This window comes from Falco punctatus (assembly GCF_963210335.1).
Source record: "Falco punctatus genome assembly, chromosome: 9".
Taxonomy (NCBI): Eukaryota; Metazoa; Chordata; class Aves; order Falconiformes; family Falconidae; genus Falco; species Falco punctatus.
In genome coordinates, this window is record NC_137589.1 from 42,333,657 (window position 1) to 42,354,259 (window position 20,603).

Here is a 20,603-nt window from a genome sequence, read left to right on the forward strand (position 1 = left end):
CTGACACCTTTTTAGCTGAAAGAAATCCTTATTAGTTTTCATTTTGATGGCTTTTCCTGGAATAACTATAACTTATGTTTATTTCACATAATTTCTCCTGTCAGCAGTTATAAATAACTAGTTCATATGGAAATTATGATTCTGGCCTGTATATGCGTGTACCTTAAACATAGCACTGCCTCAGCGAGGGGGTAATGAATTGCCCGAGTTTTCATTGATGGACCTTTCTAATTTAAAGAGTGACTAAAAATGTATTTGCCAACAGTCTTCCTATCTTGGTTTTTACCGCTTTAAATACCAACAGCTCTATTGTATCAGTCTTTTTTATATAGCATTTTTCATACACTGTATCTCAAAGCACTTTACAGGGCAATTAATTACCTGGAGGAGAGTGACGGGATGCAGGCAGCAATGACGGCCATTATGCAGTCAACAGCGTTCCCCACGCCGTGCTCCACATTTGCATCACTGTCATTTAATTTGTGGTGGTATTAATGGGAAGAGAGAGGGGGAGCAGGGTGGGAGAAGTGCCAGCGTGGCCGCCACCAGCTCTCCTGTCTCCGCTCCTCCATGACGGGCTGCACGATGCGGCTCACCACCAAGGAGTGATGGTCCTGGTGTGGGATGAGGGCAGAGGAGGAGGGGGCTCGGCACTGGGGTCCCCAGTGTGGCAGGGAGGCTGCAGGGCAGGGGCAGGTCCCCATCCCATCCCTGCTCTTCAGGACAAAATCCACTGAAAGGATGCTGCCTGTTGGCAGGACTCAGATTCCTCCATTGTTGGAGGAAATTCTGATAGTTCCCATTTTTTCCTCAAAATCAGAACAAAACAAAACATGTTGAAACTTCCCTATACAGTGAAAACAGCTCATTGGTTTTGCTGGAACGCTGAGACTCTTCCATTTTCCTTTCAGAGCATAGCTTTTCTATTATTATTAAAAGCATATAAAATATAAATCTATATGTTTTTATGGTAGTAGAGAACCCTCAACATCAAGATCTGTAATTTCAATGCAAATACATTTGTTTTCAGTCTTAGTCAACTCACTGTTCAGTGAATTTCCTTCAGGGTTTTAAAAACAAAACAAAACAAAAAAAAAAGAAAAGACTATTTGAACAACAAAAAATAAATCTTTGCAGGAATACTGTGTGGCAACCTTTAAGTATAGGCATAATATAACTAAAAATTATCTTTTAAGAGGAATTCTTGACTTTCTTAACCACCTTCAAAGAAAGTCCTTCACTTTGAAAAAAAGCATAAACAACTCTGCATACTCAGAAATATAAGCTTGATCAAAACAATTTCTGGTATGTAAAAAACATACACTGAAATTTGTGCCTTCCCAATTCTTTTAAGTGCCCTTTGCTGCCACTGCCACATCATTTAGCCAGGCTGTGTAAAATACACCCAATCAATATCAACATTACTCAAATTTTAAAGCATTTGAGGAGTTTCTTGAGATTTTTGTCCATATGTTTTCATTACAGTTGACTGGATAATTCATAAAAAATTGTTTAGACAACACAATTTATCTGGTTTCTTCCCCCACCACTTCTCCTGTCTACAAGTAGGCGATGTGATCCTTCATTCTTTTTTTTTTTTTAACTCCAGGAATTCTCCAGAAAATAATTCTCTCTGAACCAAAAATGTCATGGTCCTGATGATCAAGGCAAAGGATAACCTATCTTTTATTAACTAGCTGGCTTGTTGGTAAAAGTGAACTTGCTTTTGGGCACATATTGACCTGATAAAGAAGCCATGTCTTTGAAGCTTGTCTGCTTTGCCAACAAAGCCATTTGGTTTAAGACCTCTCACTGCAGGCTTCACTTTTTAGGAATAGAAATGGCATTTCTGCAAAGATGTACACCATTCAAAATTTAATTTAAGTAAATACTTCATCATTCAAGCTTAAATTATTCTTTTTAAGTAAAACTCAACTCAAAACAAGTGGGATCAAAGCAAACTTTTAGGCTGAAGCCAAGAAACCTTTTGTACCCCATTTGTCCAGGACCCTCTCATCCTCTGGACTTTTCCAGCTTCCCAAGGCTGGCTGTGGTCAGATGCCGAGATCTTCCCAAGCAAAAAGAATCATAAAAACATCGGCAACTAACTGGTGGAGGGCAAGTCTGTTGACTGACTGCAGAAATTAGTCCATCACATGACAAGGCTTATGCCATCGTAGCTGCAGAAGAGACTAATTGCTCGGGTACAGGCCAGGAAAGCTAAAGCTGGGAGGAAGGGGAGACCCGTGCTGTGCTGAAGGTCACTGGTGACCTGGCTTGCAGCAGCAATCAATCAGGGTGGTTGGGAGCTCTGTGGAGAGCCTGGCACCATGGAGCCTCCAGCAACGGCTCAAATGGATGACTTAAGGATAGCTGCTGGGATGGCCGATTAGGCAAGGGTTCCCACACAGTGTTGCAGCAGATAATTAAGTAGCCAGAACGATGGGGGCTGTGGAGCTGCCAACGAGGGGACAGAGGGTGAAGGAGAGCCATCCAGCCCCCAGTGAGTGGCTGGGGCACCCTGGTCAAGCTCAGATGCCTGCGCTGGTGCAGCTGGGAGGGTCCCCAGCAAACTGAGCACTCTGGCGCAGCTGCAGAGCTCTTGGGTTCGCTGAGCTCCTGCATTCAAATCGGCCGCTGACAACTGAGGTGTGTGGGCTCAGCACGCAGCAGCTATTCCGCTGTCCTGATCTCTCTCAGAAGCACCAGCTGTTGTTTCATCTATCTTTGTGGCCAGCAATCTGCTACAGAAACTGATAGATATCATCCTTCTAAAAATAGCAACAGCAGATTTTCAACCTGTCCGTGGTAAGAAAATGGTACGGGTAATAAAAGCGTCCCACTTGCCTGCGGCCGAGCCCCAGCACCCCCGAGAACAACCTCCCAGCTCCCAGCCCGGGGCAGTGGCTGTGCAGGCGCCCCACGGCTGGGGCAGCCGCAGCCACGCTGTCACCCCCTGTGAGCGGAGCCGTGGGGTTCCCTCCCTCGCTCGGGGCTGGGCTGAGCACTCGGCTGGCACGGAACTGCCAGGCCCCGTCTTCCACCTGCCGCTCCCTGGCCCCGCTGCCGGCAGCGTGGCTGAGTGCAGAAAGCTCAGGTGGAAACAGCTCCGGCGGCTGGAAAGCTGTTGCTGTTCGTCTTGTGCAAATCAGAGGTTTGCATGGAAATCAAACAGTGATGGGTGGGCTAACTCAGTCCAATCAGTCCCCCTCGCACACGCAGTATTCCCCATCGTACGTACCAGACGACTTCTCATGACCATTTAAGCAGTGGGAATGTGAGAGGGACGCTCCAAATACAAGTTTGGGGCAGCCTCCCCTTACCCAGGGCACCGCACAAACTCCTCTCCCAGTGCAAACGGTTTGTTCAGCAGCCGGCAAGGCCCAGGTCAGACAGAAACTCGGCATGGCTCTCAGCAGGCTGTGCTGCTGCGCTGGCCCAAAATGCAGCACGGTGGCCCCGGCTGGCATGCAAGGAGCCCTCCTGGGCTGCCAAATACCTTCCCACCCGAGCCCTGCCAGCACCAGTGCCCCTGGGACAAGCTCCCGTGAGGCAATGTGGTGTCCCCGATCAACCCGCTCTCCCCAACCTGGCTCCTGCTCCACACGGAGAACATGCACGGAAATCTGCAGTGGGTGGTGGAAAACAAAGGGATCCTGCACTTGGAGCCATATGGATTGCACGTATATACAATACACAATAAACAACACATCCTTCAGTCTGGGTCTGTTTGAAACCTTCTGACATATGTTCTGCTAACAGTTTAACAAATTGATTGCTAATGTTATCCTGCTCTGAAATCTGGCATAATGTGCGGGAGGGGGAAAAAACCAAAACAAAAGCATTCCTACCTCAACAGAAATTCACAAGAAAAGCTATTAGAAAAGGCTTCAGGAAGCCTGACAGGAGAGAATTTCATGCCAATTTGTGTGCTCGTTGGAAAAATCATTTATTAAAAATAAGATATACCTTCATGTTAGTGAGATGAGGGTGTAAAACTGAGCTGGGTCTCCCACTGCTTCAGCTCTATAACTCAAGTTATATTCATCAGAGGCATATATTTAAATCATAGCTTACTTTGCTTTGTGTTCTGAAATTTATTAGCTTACTACTTAAATGTTTTATTCATTAGGCCATGTAAATAATGCATGGTTGTTTCCATGGCAATTTAACCCCTTCTCTCCGGGATGCCCGCAGATTTCCCATCTCTTGTGTCTGCTTAATTGCCACGATCAGATTTGCAGTTTTCTCTGCGTTGAGGCCATGGCCATTTTTCTCCTTTTTGTGGCAAATTCATTAGGAGGAAACTTTCCCATTTACAAATAAGATGTGTTCAGGCATAAAGAGGGAGGGGAAGGAACTGTTTGCCAGGTCATTTAGCAGAGTTTGGGCATAGCTAATGCTTCCAGTTCCTGCTTTTCACGGGGGTTGTGCTGCAATGTTACTCCCCAGGCTGTGGCAACAGCAGGTCCTGGACTGATGTGAGTCCTTCTCCTGCCAGCTCCCTGGGACACCTTGGGGACCACAGTCCTGCAGGGAGGAGACACTGCTCTGCTCAGAGTGCACATGGAGCGGCCAGCACTGGCAGCAAGGCTCTCCATGTGCCCAGGGCGCAGTTTGCTGTGGGGACAGGCTCTGGCTGAGTGGTCCATCAGCCTGCACCCCCTTAAGGGAGCTTCTCCCTGGAAAGGCCAGCAGCAACACTTGGACCCACAGGCTACAGCACTGAGGCCCTGGGTCTCAGGCCACGTGGATGCCCACAATGGAGATGCTGTAGCCAGGGGAAGAATTTGGCAGCCAGGACCAGCTCACTACTGCAGGGTGGGTGGGACCCCTCCTCCATTATGTTCTGCCCATTAAATAGTCATGCTCTCTAATGCATGTTGAACACTTTGTTAGGATGCAGGAGTCTAATTTATGTACTGTTTAAAAGTATTGTATACACTACTTTGAGAATGAGGCTGGCAGTCCCACCCGATTCCCTCTTGCTTAGTAACAGGTAATGCTCCCCAACACACAGTTGTAAAAAACAAAAAAAGACACACACACACACTCACTAAACAGGGAGGAAGGGCATAAACTGCCTTGTTTCTGTGTCCTTTGGCTTTCATTACCCAGCTGTAACCTATCCTCTAAAACCTCTTACACTAAACAGGACATCCTCTTTGGTTTACAATGATAAAACTCCCTGCAGTTGTCTCTGGAGTGGTGCACTTGCAGTTACACAGACCTCTTTATAGGCAGCAGTAACAGGCTGATTTAATTTACACCAGCAATATGCTTGGAGCCCATTCTTCCCCTTCTCTCTGCCTTTCCCCAGCCAGGCTACCCCTAGGTTTGAACTGGGAAGCCTCTCCCAAGGCAAGTGATGCTGCATCCTTGCATCTGCTGCATCCGCTGCATCCACTGCATCCCTGCCACTCCCACAGCACTGCTGCACAGCCAGCACTGGCGTTTGCAGTTGTATTGTCCCACTGCCGCTCTGCAGACAGCATCTCCAATCCACATGCCCTGTGCTTATGGAATAGGTGTCATCTGCCCGGTGTCAGCCTGAGGAGCCCCTTGGGAGCAGCCTGCAGGGCTGCACAAGCACTCCTGCTGCCCAGCCTTTCATCTGAACCAAAATCTGCAAGTGACAAAGCAAGGAGGTTTGTGAGCATTTCAGAAGTAAGAGTAGAATTTAAAATAATCTGCATGTGTTCAGCCATACTCTGAAACCAATTAGGTGCTATTCAGTAAAGACAAACACAGAGTAGTTCTACATGGAAGAAGAAAAAATCAAACACAAATGGGGAAAGTGGATTGCTGCTTGAGTCAGCAGAAGATGGGGAGGATCCAGGGCTTGCAACAACCACTGCAGCTGTCAGGAATGTGATGCTGTGTTACAGATCCTATGCTAAGATGCAGGGAGAACATATTCCACATTTCTAGCCTGAAAGAAAATTCAGCTTTAATCCTTGCAGGAAAGGTCTCAGCTTTCCTTTTTAGAGGGAAGCAGAAAATAGAAAAGAGTCCAGAGGCAACACAAAACCAGCAGGTTTAGAAAGTGCAATGCACAATGGAAAACTGGCAGGGCTGGAACTATTTAGTTTACAGCAGAGAAGCTCTCCCAGTTAAAGCCTTTGAGTACACAAAAGTTTGAGACAAAAAGGGATAGTTGTCCTTTTTTCTTGTATAACAGGAAGGACAGAAACGTGCCAACTTCACAGGAAGGAAAATCTAGTGAGATAAGCCAGCAATTTCAACCCATAAGCAAGTTATACCCTAGTGTCACAGCACTATCAAATCTAGCCAGCTGCAACAAGGCTTTTACCATCCCATACCAGGTTAACTTCAATAAGTAGTTAACACACCTCACCCCAGCACAGCCACCAATCCCCCACAAGGCTTCAACAGTTCATCTACTGTTTGTGCTGTCTCTTCATACTCTTCAGGCCAGCCCTCCCTGCTTTTTGACTCTGCTGCATCCTTCCCCTTCTCTCACCCACCTCCAGGACACCCCAATCCTCATCTTCCATACCCCTCAGAGCTATTTAACTACTTAGCAGCAACCAGCCACAGCTGCACCTTATCCACATCAGCCAACCCACTGCCCCTGAAGCCAGCCCACAGCTGTATGTTATTAGTGTTAAGTAACCCAGCTTCATTCCTCTACACCCTAGAGCAGATAATAGGCTATGGACAGTCACTGGAGGGGTTTACAGACTGGTTAGAGAAACATCTGCAAGGAATCATCCAGGAATATGTGATTCTGCCTTACTGTAGAGAGACAGATCAGGTGATCTTTTGAGGTCGGTTCTAGTCTTACATGTCTATAATTCTTTGCATAAAAATGACAATGAATGTCCCCAACTCAGGAAGACAGCTAGTTAATGTCCTGCAAATGTGAGGGTGTATAAAGCAGAGGTCTTTCAGCCCAGCAGCTCAACCAGGACTTCAGATGGCCTTTGTTCCACAGGCCAGCAGCAGCAGGTAAGCTGTGGTTATTATTGCTGCTCAGCTGGAAGAACATCTGGAGGGAAGCCAGGATGTGACCTCCAGTTTGATCATTTGTGTTGCCTCTTCCAGGGCTGCCTGCCTGGTGACACAGAGCACCTTCCTTCCCAGAAATCGGGGGCCCAGAATCACCCTTTGAGTTTCACCAAAATGCAATGTAAGCCCATAAAGCAAACTGCCTGGGAGCGTGGGGTAACCAGGGGCCGCTCTGACATACGCATTTGAGCCACAGACAGCGAATGGATTGAGTCACATTATTTCAGACCCGATTAAGTTGATTTTTAAAATGTAACCATCCTACAAGAATCTTTTCCATATAAAATACAGCCAGGAACCAGGTAGAGGTTAGGGGAGAGAAATCATTGAGCTCCACAGATCTGAATAGCTGAGATCAATCACCATGAGCCATGGAGATGAGATTTGGGACAACATCCCCGCACAGGCCTTCAGAGGCTTGTAGATCTGCCCAGCCGTGCTCTCGTCCGTGATGGATGGTAGGAGAGATCTGCTTTTCCTCAGAATTGGCTTTGACTTAATTCACTCTCGGCATGGAAGGAGCAAAACAAAGGATGAACAATCAGATTTCCCATTTAGCACCTGGCTCTTCCACCACTGAGCTCCTTCCAAGCACCACCGCTCTGCCATGGCCGCACTGCCACAGCAGCAGACATAACCTCCACGCTACCGGTGCCGGCAGTGAGGCTGCCCCCCTGCCAGCCACCACGGGTGGGCGAGCAGGCAGGCGGCTGGGCGGGCAGGCGGGCGGGCAGGCAGGCAAGCCCATGCCACAGAGGTTGGAGGGCAACAGGCTGCTGGACAGTGGGAGCTGCACCCAGAGCCCATCTGGCTGAATGGGGTGTACTGACGTCTACCAGGTCCCAGCCTGAGGGGCCTCACCCATGTCCCCTGAGGTACCACAAGGAAACCACCATCTCTTCTCTCAAACTGCCCATGTGTTTTCTCTCTTGATAGTTTCAGGAAGGGTTCACACCTTGCAGCCCCTTACAGTGCTGTGATGCTCCACTGTGCCCATTTAATAGGCTGGCTGCTGCCATGCCCCAGTACTTGCTGTCTTCCTAATGCAGTTTGCCCAGAAATTATTTTTTTTCTCTCTCTTATTCCCTTCAGTTGCTGCTAATTTTTGTTGTTTTTCTACGAGCTCCGTCCTACCACCAGCACCATTCTGCAGTGCCCTGCTGCGGGGGTCCCAAGCAGGTGGCCCCTGGCTGAGGGTGCCCGTAGGTGCAGGTGAAGCACCGGTGTTGGTGTGTCTTCCATGGGAGCCGAGTGGTGAAACGTCAGGCTGTCACTTGTGCTGAGAGGGAGGCAAGCTGTGTGTCATCAGAAAGCCTAGCGAATTCATTGATCTTCCTGAGAACATCAATCTGTCTTTCTAATACTGCAATCAGGTGTCTCACAGAACAATTTGCTGAGTGACAACACTCACAAAAACATGTTCGCTTCCCGCCCGGCTCCCCACAGCCAGAAATATCCTCGAAAGCGCTTGCTGGGTGCTCAGGGCTGAGCACCCTTCTTCTGCCTGGGTTTAAAGCTGCTCAGAGCAGGAAGGTTTGATGCTGGGGCTAAGCCATTGGCCTCTGTTCTGTGTCAAATGGATCCTGAAAGGCAACGCCAGCAGAGAGGAGTCATCGTGGCAACAGCCAACGCTGCCTGCAAGCAGCGTGAAGGTCCCACTGCTGCTTGTGCAAGTGCTGGGCACATCCACATGCACTAATGCTTGCACATGCTGGCCCACAGCCAGGCTTCCACAAAACATGGTAGGCTAAATACAACTCAGGGAAAGTGCCAACTGAGTTTATTATGTTGCAGCGTCTGCTCCTGCAGTCTGTCTTTTACTTTCTTACCAGCTATTTTCTGTAGAAGTAAGCATGTATTAAGTTTGCAGGACATAACAAACCTTGTGATGCCAGGTTGCCGAGGCTGCTATTAGCCAGAGAACTCCAGCAGCACACAGCGTAATTCATGTGATTCAAATGGATGTATTTTATTAACAAGGCCATGCTGATTGCCTGTTAAGTAGCTCTATGTTAATAACCTGCTGCAGATGCCCTTCTTAGGGAGCCATGTTGTACTTCCACAGCTGCTCCTCCAAGCTTGAGCACCCAAAGACACCATCTCCCCGCTGTCATGTGTGCCTCGGGAAGTCCCCCAGTGCTCCCCAAGCCCCCATTGCATCGGGCTGAGCCTCTGTCACCCTCGGATCTGTCAGGGAAACTGAGCCATTTGTCCCCAGCACTGTGATATGCTGGGTGCGAGCTGGGAGGAGGAGGACAGTGGAGTGGGAGTGTTGCTGCTCTGCTTTGGAAGCACCTGCCCTATATTCACTGCTTGAAATGTGTGACAACAGCGTCCCTTTCTCCTGCACCTCCATATGTAACGATGGCACCTGGAGCCTACAGCAGGAGCTTGGAGCTGGTGTCCCTGCATGAGCTGTGCTTGGTTCTCATCCTCCGTGGCAGGAGCCAAAACCCTCCCATGAGATTTCATTGCTCCTGCCAGAGCAGAGCATCCGCTCTCCTGCTTCGTTAAGCTGTTCACACGCACAGCTCCCTTCAAATACTGCTGACAGGTTTGCAATCCTCCTGCTTTGTACTAAATCAGCCCCGGGGAGGACATGAGTGGTGCTGTGTAGTTGTCATGTGCTGCTGGTCCGTAGAATTATTTTGGTGGAGCCTGTGCAGCGCTCCCAAAGGGGAACAGAGTCCTCAGCTGGGGCTCCTGTGTTGCCTCTGGCAGTTACCTGGGCAATGCTGCCTGTGCTGCTGCCTGCAAGTCCTGGATCCGGAGGCAGCACATGGTGAACGTTCATCTCTGGCTGTTGGGCTCGAGGGGCAGGCAGGCAAAGCATCACCCTCCTTGCAGCACTCACCAAAACACTGGGTTGTCTAAGCTCTATTTTGTAATTAGCAATAACTAACCTGCACTGCATCCTCCCACACGAGCTGGGTTCATCATGCAACCCTGCTCTGAGGTCTCAGCCATGTTCCCACACGAGAAAGATCTCAAAGTTCATGAGAGCTGGGGGCCCTGACTGCTCCAGCACCTGCCCAAGGCTGAGCCAGCGCTGCTTGCCCACATGCCATGCAGGCACCAGTCCCTCCACTACAGCCGTTGTACTGAGACAGTCCCCAGCCCCACATCATGCCTCTTGCTAGGGAGAGGGGGACATGATTTTCATCCCCTCCAGCGTACCCAAGGCAGGCAGTGGCAGGTTTTCCTCTCCAGCCATGCACCCTGGGGAGAACTTATTGCTGAACAATTCTTAAAGGGTTTTGAAAAACAAGCAGCCGCATAAAGGGTTAACAGTTTATTATATTTTTTCTGAGTGATTTTATCACTGTCGTTAGAACATTCATTGAACTAAGTGAGAAATCCATCAAGACGTGACAGCAATGTGCAGACTAATGGCTGTTAGATGGTAATAATTTTTAATATGATTTTTATTTCACTTAATTTCATATGTGCTTGACAAAAGGTCCCGTGTCACTAGGGAGCTATGTGGAACTGGGAATACGCTGATGTGAAGGTCTATTAAGCCAAGTGTTTGAAGTATTTTTAAGTCCCAACTTCAGAATTCCAGAGAAAACTCCGGCTTTTTAACCTTTTTTGGCAAGAAGTCAATGAGCCAGCAGGAAAACACAGAGTGCCAGCTCCAAGGGGTGGATCACCTTTACGGGAATGCTGTGTATTTCTCAGCTCAAACTCGTTTCTCCAGAGCTTCTCTTAAATGCCTGATGCAAAGAGCAGCTGACTGCTGCACCCTGGTAACTCCTCTTGCCTGGATGTCTGCACAAGTTTGTCCATGTTTTGGGTTCAGAGATGTGGGACAGCCCAATGAAGCAAAATTCCCTAAACGCCTGGGAGGCAGCTCTGCCCAGTGGTCACCTCCGTGTCTCTTTCTGCTGCAGCAAGCTGTAGAAAATAATGTTTGCAAAGAAGTTTGTGATCAGCTGCTGACAGGCACTGCTGCAAATTAGTAATTAATATTACTGCCAATAAAACCTGCCTCAAGGAACAGAAATAGGAAAGGCCACTACTGAAGCACTACAGTGTCATCCCCTAAAACGGCACATCAGTGCTACTGCAATTGAGATCTAAACCCCACTTCACCCATCTGCAAACCTGAGAATGTTCTTCTTTCATGTCTCGACATGTCTTTATCTTGTCTATTTCAAAGGTCAGGAAGTGGAAATAAACCCCAATTTCCAAAAACGACATTCCCTTGACAAAGTGTTTTGTTGTCAGCGAATATGGAGCCAGACCTTTCATTTGGGGACTTCATGTTGCCACCTGGTAAAGTTAGAATGCCCTTGGACAGCTGAAGACAAACCCACGGCTTCACCTCCACACCGCCACCAGCAAGGAAAGGTGTGACAAGGAGTTTTCTAATGCACATCACATCAGTCAAACTTCTCTTACCTGCAGCCTGTCATGGCTTTTTTCCAAAGGGAAATGCCAGAGGAGACTCTAGTGCAGAGGGGAAGGAGCAGAATCAAGGGCTGTTGGGGCACGAACAGTGCCAGTGCCAGAAACAAAGCCAAACACTTTATTTCTAAAATAAAAATGGAAAACAAATTTGGATAAGTTAAAGACTAAATCCTCACTCCAAGTTGCTGACTTCCATTAATACACTTTTGTACCATGCTCTAACATCACTTCCAAGGATAAAATCTGCCTTGGTCTCCCACAGGTGCCTCTCCATGCTTGCTGTGGGAGCCCACCAGAGCCCTGACACCCATGGGAGGAGCACTGCCACCCACACACCCTGGAAAGGCCAAGCCCAGCGTGTCAGAGCTCCAGAAGATCCCAATTCATCTGCTTTCCTAAACACAATATTGCTCTGGTTGCTGCAAATACAGCAAATCCTCTCATCCATCATCTTAATCCCGGACACTAGGATTCAAAGCAGGGAGCACAGACCCAGGAAGACTTTTCCCCACAGATCATGTTATAATTAATGCTGGAAGACCTGTGAGCACCTTGCACAATAGCAGAGCCTCTCGGTATTAATTGCAAGAAAGCAAAAATGTCGCTGTGCCTTTAAAACAGAGGGAGGGTGTACATGTACGTGTGCACGCGTGCTTAAGTATATAATATATAATATTTGTAGTAAGAGTCAAGTATGGAAGCTATACATTCCCCTGATAAATGGGAGGCTTAATAGAAAAGCCTGAGATAGATAGATTTTACACGATATGACACTGGTTTAAGAAAGCAATATCAACCATTGTTTAATGTAATAAAAAGCCAGAGGTGTAAGAAATGATGGTAATTCTATTGTAACTGAACTTGAAGATCCCTGTCAAATATGAGTGTGAATGTGGCAGTTATTTTAGGTATGTTTGTAATCTTTGCAGGCGTTTTGTCAAGGAGGCACTGTGATATTAGTAAGAGTGCACAAAGGCTCGGCAATGGTGTCATGCACAATTAATGTCCCCAGGTAGCAACTCCATTAGTCTTATGAAGTGAGCTCACAAATGGGAATACTAATGGGGACGCGCCTTGGGGCATTTGCTGAGCTTACTGCTAGTTTATTTCATACCCTTTATGCTCAACACAAAATTTACCTAGCCTGGATTTAAAATGTGTCTCATTACACAGGCAGCATCCTTTTACTTCAGTGCTTCCCTTTTAACATGCAAGATTTGCAATTCTAATCATATCAAAACCTGACTACTCTTGCTAAAAGGGAAAAAAAGGGATAAATAAATGGAAAAAACAATCTTACGATAAAGACTGTCTGGGGTTTTAATCTTCCTTGACAGGTTTTTTTCATATGTACATACTGGTAGCACATGTGTTCCCGTTAGTGGCTGCAGGGACTTGGAGCTGCAGGCAGCGCAGCCGGCAGTAGCAGATTCGGGGCACGGGACGTGGACCTCGGCTCCTGGTTTGCATCCCGGCCAAAGGAGGATGCAGGGCTGGGCTTCTGCGTCGCCCGAGCTCTGCGCTGCAGGAGCCATGAATGGAAACAGCAGTTTCTGGGCTGGGGCTGCCTGGGAAGGTGCTGCACATCGGCGGGGCTGTTGTGGGCAGACACGGCTGGTGTCCAGGCAGCCCTGCCTGGGGGCAAGGCCATTGCCACCCTGAGACTCACGGCACAGGGGAGAGTGTGTGCTATTACCTGTGCAAGCACTGTGATCGCTGTCTTGCTAGTTCCCTTCCTGAAAGCTTGCAAGGGCTAATACCCAAACAGTTAAAATGCTGCCACTCCTACCTGCAGAAACTGAACAACTAATTTATGTTAAAGAAAGTAAATCTTCTCAGCAAAGAAGATATGCTGGAAATAACCTGGAGGGACATCAGAAAGGCGAGAGTGACACCTCGTCCCTCTCCTGTATCACTCCCTAACCCCTTCTCTGGGCCCTGTCCCAGCCAAGGAGCAGCCAGGCTGTCCCCATCCCTTTGCAGGCAGCGGTTCCCGGTAGAATCGAGCCCCCCTGGGTTCTGTGTGAGGGAGATGGTCCCTGCCTGCAGAGCTGCCGCCTGAAATCACATCCCAAAGGATGAACTGCTATCCTTGCTTTTGTAGAATAAACTGAAATAGTGAGAAATAACAAGCATTTGTTAAAAAGTCTGGAGAATTTGGGTTTATGTCCTCCTCTGCCGCACATCTGCATGGTTACCTGGTCCTTCCCCAGCATCCCTCTGCTCACAGGGAAGGAAAGCATCCTGCTCCCGGCCCAAGGTCTTAGCAGCCTGCCCTGCTCACAGCGCCCTCCTAGGAAGGGGCATCTCCTACTTTGGCAGAAAAACTGTCATGCCACCAAAGCCACCAACTGAATGCCATAAACCTTGCAGGGCGATAGACCCTGGCAAGGTGGGCATATCAAGCAAACTGTGACAGCTTAAAAACCCATGTACACAAATAATCAGAGTCTGGAAAGCCAGGCTCTGCAGCCACCGCCTGCTCGCCTGGGAAAACGGGTTCCATTCCCAATACTGAATGCCCCCTAATCAATAGCTGGAGCAGAGCCAGCCATAGCGGTGCCCTGTGGTGGTGCAGCCTCCCCGGAGCACCCGCAGCCGGGACGGTCCAGCCTGCAGATGGGCTGGAGGAGCAGCGCCTGATGCTGGCTCTCCCAGCACCAAAATGCCAGATGAGCCCTGGACAGATTTATTTCCAAATCCTGACTCACTCACAGTATTGGATTTGTAATCACAGGCTCCAATTTTAGTGGAATAAATATACTAACAAAACTAATAGTTTGTTAGCTGCAAGGTAGGGACAATCAAAGTGTCTGAAGTGAAATACATGGCTCCTCAGGAGAAACCCCTACATGATAAAAACATTTAGAGTTTTATTTTTTTAAATAAATATATAGTGAGGTGTCAAGGTGTTTCCAGCGCATGCCACTTGCTTGCGCTGCATGTGTGCGTGCACCCAGTGGGGAGGGAGGATTTGGAAAGTTCACCGGCATGTAACTGTCTCCAGCCACTGCACGAGCTGCACTGGGAGAGGACATAAACCAAAATGACTCCTCGGGAACCCAGAGGAGAAGCAGGAACTGTTTGGTGGAGAATTATAGCTATGGGTGAAATTAGATGTACTCAGAGCCCCAAGGCTGAGAGAAATAAAAAGCATTTTAAATGGAGTGTAGAATTCATATTCCTCAGTCACTTCCAATAAATAAATCCTTGACAATTTTTTCTGTAAACAGTGGTTACACTTTGCTCTATTGTCTCCATGTTGCACATTCCAGACAGGAATGTGGGCTTTCCACCCCAGCCAGGATGCACTCGTCCAGCACTGCCCAGGGCAGCATGGCAGAGGGCTGGCAGGCTCTGCATGGAGCCTGTGGGCTGGCTACCACAGGGGCTTGGGGACTCAGCGTGCAGCTTGTGGCATCAAGCACTCAGTTCCCTCTGCGACTCACATGTTTCAAGTGCCTCCTAAAAATCTGAATCCACGTGACCTCCCCTTTCCCTTCAAAACGCTGACGCCCCGTCAAGCAGCAGACCTGTCTGGAGCTCCTTCATGCCTTGGAGCAATTCCACTGCAGCAGCAACAGCAGTCCTGATGGGGCATCCTTGGCAGGAAGGGTGCCCACCCCCAGCGCTGTGCCACACAGCATCCTCGGGCTGTGCAGGTAGCACCACAGCCCCCTGTCCTCCCCACGCAGCAGGGCTGCACCTCTGACCATGTATGATCCCACTCTTTCTGTCACCAACACAGCACCATCACCAGATGGGACCTCTCATTGCTCCTCAGGTCCTCTCCAGCCACCAGGTCCATGGGATCCTACAGAGCTTCCCCATGGCAGGAGCAGTGCAAAGCCCGCCCCCCCCCCCCCCCTCCACCCAGCTGGTTATGAGGCAGCACACGCTGCATGGCCCCTCTCTCTGGCTGTTCAAATTTCCATTTCATGAACAAATGAAGCATTTTATACTTTATGACTTCCCCACAATGGCAGTCATCCCATTTCACCTGTCTGGGACAAGAGATGATGGAGGGAAAACGAGACCATCAGGCTATTGGCAGCCAGCGCTGAGCACGCAGGAGGACACTTTCACATTCACTTAACTTGCATCTTTTATTAAGAAGAAAAATAATTCTTAGGGCAGTAATAACGGGTCTTCTCCTCCGTGGGGCTGTTGAAGCAGGAGACAAGCTGGGCACATCAGTACACAAGATGGGGAATACCCAGATATGGCTTTAGCTGAGTCCCCAAGACTGCCATGTCAGTGCAGTTTGGGGATGCTGCCAGAGCACGTGTGCAGCCCTGTGTGATCCTCGGAGAGGAGCTGCTGGTGTGGCATCTGCTCCTGGGGCACAGAGAGCTGCCATTGCCCAGGGGGTGAGCTCCCGTGAAGATGTGGTGGGTCCCCATTCCACCCCGGCACTCAGCAGCTTGGGTGGCCCCCAGATGAAAAGCTCCCTGAGCCTCTCCAGAGGGCACTTCAGCAGAGAGTGAGAAGCTGTAGTGCAGGGTCACTCACAGAAACGCCACGTTCTTGGGTCAATTGCAGGGAATTATGTCTTCAGACCCTGTTATCCATCGGCCAACAAGCCCCCGGAGAGCTGTTGTGCGAGCAGCCAGGCTGGGAGATCAGGGCTGGAAGGATTCCTGTTCGCTGCCACCGACGTTCACTGTGAAGGAGGCTGCAGCACGGCAGCTCCAATAACACCTGCAGCCACTGGAAAAATGCATGAAATGCTTTTCTGCTGAAGGAGGCATCTTTGCCAGGTCTGAAGTACTTTGTGAGGGGTGGCAAATCCAGCCACGCTGGTGATTGAAAGCTGACGTGCATCACTCTGGGTTTTATTCTTGTTTGGAGCAGTTAGGCATTATTTTTACCTGACTGAGAATAATTGATCTGAACAGCTGAGTAGTTGTCATCTTTGTTCAGAATTTCATTTTGCAGCAAACTTTGATATTCATTTTGACTTTGAAATATTTGGTAGTGTTTGCCTTCTTTTTGAGGGCTTGCCCTGAACTTCACTGGGGGAAGTCTCTTGTCCCTGGGGGATTCCTCTGAGTGGAATACCAAAGGTCAGGTATCTCTGATAATCTCGGTGATTGTTTAGTAATTGCTGTTGTAATAACAGGACCAAAGGGTTGCAGCCAGGTTCATTGTACCAGAAAGTGCACAAATACACCAAATACAGGATCCTTTCCCCCAAAAGGTCTGCAGCCTGCTGAAGAAAGATGTTTTTGTGCAGTTAATAATATGGGGTCATTTCTGCTGCACTTCAGAGAGTAAGTAGTACTACAGCACCTCAACGCAACTCCAGCAACAGGAATCTGAAGAGCAAACACAAATACAAACAGTACTAAAGGGATCTTGGAAAAACAGCAAAACTGCCAGAGGAGATGATTCAGGTGTGTTTTCCTTCCTTTTCAGAAAAGAGATTTTAAAATTCTCTAGTAATTTTAAAATAAAATTAAAACTTCTGCAATATACTTATTAAACCATGACTAGCAAAAGAAGATGAAGAAACTGAGATGTGGAGACAATGGATTCAGCCCCATGCTCAGTCATTTATTTTTGGCTAATTAAAAGTGTAAGATTTTTTTATTATTATGTACTGTTTGCCAAGTTCATTATTTGCTCACCTATAAATCATCTTCAGTAGCCAAAGGTAAATTCCCTCTCTGTGGTGAGGCTGCCGTTAGTATGTGTCACAAACCTCTGTCCATGGAGCTGCTCCTTGCGCTGCGCCAGTGCCATAGGAACTGCAGGACCCCTGAAACCTTGTTGATGCTACAGGAATGGGAGAAAGAACATGCAAAGCACCGCTCTTCTCCCCACTTTGGCATGTGTCTCCCCAGCCTCTCTGAAGTTAGCTTGATCTCTGTTAATTCTTCTGCTAATTGTTCCTACCCAAGGTGTGCAGGACCAGCCAGGTACAGAAGCCTGTTCTCTACCGGCTCCACCGCCTGACTGCCTGTGCTGCTGGCAAATTCACATTCACCTGCGATGGGAAGTGCTGCAGTGCCCAGACCAGGGAGCCTCATTTCAGAGCAGGGGTGGCGTGGGGCAGGTGAGTTCCCTGGAGAGAGGGGTGGGAACAATGGGCAGACTCACCTCCACCTTGTCCTGGCTTCCAACAAATCTGCTTCCAGCCCCAGGGAAGAAAAGTACCAGAGGAAACCTGTGCTAAAACAGCAGAATTGCCGATATCTTTCTCTGCAAATGACTCCCAGGAGCATCAGCAGAGCTTTAAATCTTTCAAAGGGGTTAGACAGCTGTCAGTCTGCAGAAATCCATGTTCCTCTCTCCTTCTTTCAGGTCCTTTTTCCACAAATCTGTTTTCCATCACCTGGGATTCAAGAGGCAGGAGAGATATGAAAAGCTTTTGCCTTCTGTTCTGGAACCACCATTTGGGAAACCCTAAGGAGCTCCGCACAAGGAGTAGTGAGGAATATCTAGTTTGTCCATGTAACATCAGTCCTTGACGCTGAAGCCTTCCTTTAGGTTGACATGGTGCCAACAAATTTACCAAACTTTTTGTAACTAGCAAGTTATTGAGTGTCACTTTAGTACAGTGTATGTGGAAAATGCATGGAAGGTGCCAAGAATGCTGCATAGTCTTTAACTATTACATTAAGCATCTGCTGCTGCCATTTATGGATCAGATAGCATTTTACTCTTGAGATATTTGATTTTATTACCTTCTAGGGAGAGAGCCAAACAAGTGTTCTTATTGATTTGCACATTAAATATATTAGTAATAAAACAACATCTCTGTAAACCAATTGTAAAATCAATATTAATTGGTACCAAAATATCACAAGTAGTTGAATTACAATTAAAGAGGGTAGCTTCAAAGTCTCCTTACCAATCCAGAAGTGATGCACACCAAAGGAGGGACAGGCACCAAATCTGAGCAGAACAACAATATTCAGAGCAATTAACAGCTGTTCCAAGTAAAACATGAAGAGATACTCAGATTCGTTTGAGGAGAGCAAGGGTCATTGAGATTCAGTTCATGGATAGTAGTTCACTTTGTCTGCATGGGCACATGTTCAGCTGATTAAATCTTGTGGGAACAGATCCAAACCTTGCTTATGTCTTTGTCTACAGGACAGCTCTTGAGTCTGCAGAGTCAATTCGGGCTGAGCTGTGAGGCTGTGGACCTGATCCACTGCTGACAGGGTCCTAAAGCCCAAAACAGAGCCTGCAAAACATGAGTGGTGGGAGCAAAGAGCTCCTCGGAGAGAGCAGAGTCCAAGGAACATCCTCTGCACTGACAATGAAACTGTCTTGTCCACATAGATTGAGTCCAGGCATCTCCCAGGCCAGCAGCACGTGGAGCTGGTGCCCATGAGTGCCCAGATGAGCCATGCGCAAGAGGTTTCGGGCTCCAGCACTCTGCAAGCACAGAGGATGGGCAGTGTCCTGCTCTTGGAAGAGGACAAAAGAACACTTCCTGTGAACGTAAGAGGCATTTTATAATGATGATGCAACGATCAAACAAATCTGCAACAAATATATATTTGATGCCCACTATTTAATGCACAGGTAAGAATAAGACTTGCAGCAACAGCTGTTGCTCGGTACCCCATAAATGACACTGCGCACAGTCAGGGGTCTTTTCCTCCTCTGGATTTACATGCACATCATGGTACCAGAGGTACTTGTAATTCAAGAAAAAAATTTGAAAGTCTGCACTGGCCCTGATAGTTCTTATTAAAACCAAATCACTCTCCCTCTTGCAACATCTGACATTATCCAGGCTGCTAACACAGCTCACCTTCTTCCTGGAGTTTATTTGCTTTTCATTGCAAGTGCCAGTTCTCAGGAATAAAGAATATGGAAATAAAGAGATATGTCTGTCTTCCTTTCCTCAAAGTGGTAACTTCTGAGCACTTTCTCTTCTTGATGCTCACGCTCCAGCCCAAGCTGCGTGTAATGTCACTGTGCACACCAGTAGGGATTCAGACACCAGGACCCACATGGGCCCAGGTCCTCAGGTGGCGTAAGTCAGCCTTGCTGGCACTCCCCTGGCTGTCACCACTTGGGGAATCTAGTCTGTGCTTCCTACAGGAGCAGGAAAATGCTGTCTAAATAACCCTTGTCTTAGCACCTGTCACAGCACTCTCCAAACTATCAAGCTGCAACAACATCTTTTACCATCTCATACCAGCATACTCTTCATGCCAGTCCCTCTGCTGCCTTCACCTCATCCAGGGTATGTGTTTTCTCTCTGCTTCTTCCTCTCTCACCTTCTCTTCCTCGGCTGCTCTCTCTTCATTGGCTCTCAACCACTTAACTTAACCAGCCACACCTGCACCTTATCTACATCGGCCAACCCACCACCCCTGAAGCCAGCCCACAGCTGTATGTTATCAATGCTAATTAACCAGCTTCATTCCTCTACAGGCGCCCGTAAGGCATCCCGTAAGGCATGGCTGGGGCTCATTGGTGGGCGTGCCGTCTTGTTTGACGGGGGGTGTAAATCATGACCACACAGCAAAGGTGACAGCACCCAAGTACTGCTGAACCTGCTCCCATGTCAGTAAGCACCTCCTGTGGCCCCAGTGATCCAGGTACCCTCTCAGGAGAGCCCCAAAGACATATCTCCTTTTTGGCTGTATCTCCCCATTTAGGAGACTCCTGAGACAGCCATGGTCCATCCCTACAGGGTGGGTCACAGCTTGCCTCTGCCCTGTGGCCCATGGAGACCCTCTGGGAAGGATCTACCCAACACACTGAATGCAAAGTGGTCACCTCAGCCTCCCCCCCGCACCGGGGATCCGCACTGCTCTCATCAAGATAGAGAGAAATACTGTGCCAGGCCTGGGTCGGAAATTTCTGCATATTAATTATCTGAACAAACTGTCAGCAAACAAGTTAGAGTCCGAAAACTTCTCAGAAATGATATGGTGAATAATTATAAATAATTAATGACATTGAAAAATGTTCATGAAAAATTCTTCAAAAATACATTATTTATTACAATTATTCATCAAGTTCTGTTTGACATAGATTTTCCTTTATTTTTTCTTAGTAGTTACTCTATTGTGAAAGTTTAAAATGTTTAATTTAGTGGCATTATATTTTATTAACTTTTTTTGCTTCAGGGCCTGCAGAAATTTTGCATTAATGATTTGTACCTTGATAAATAATTACAACAGACC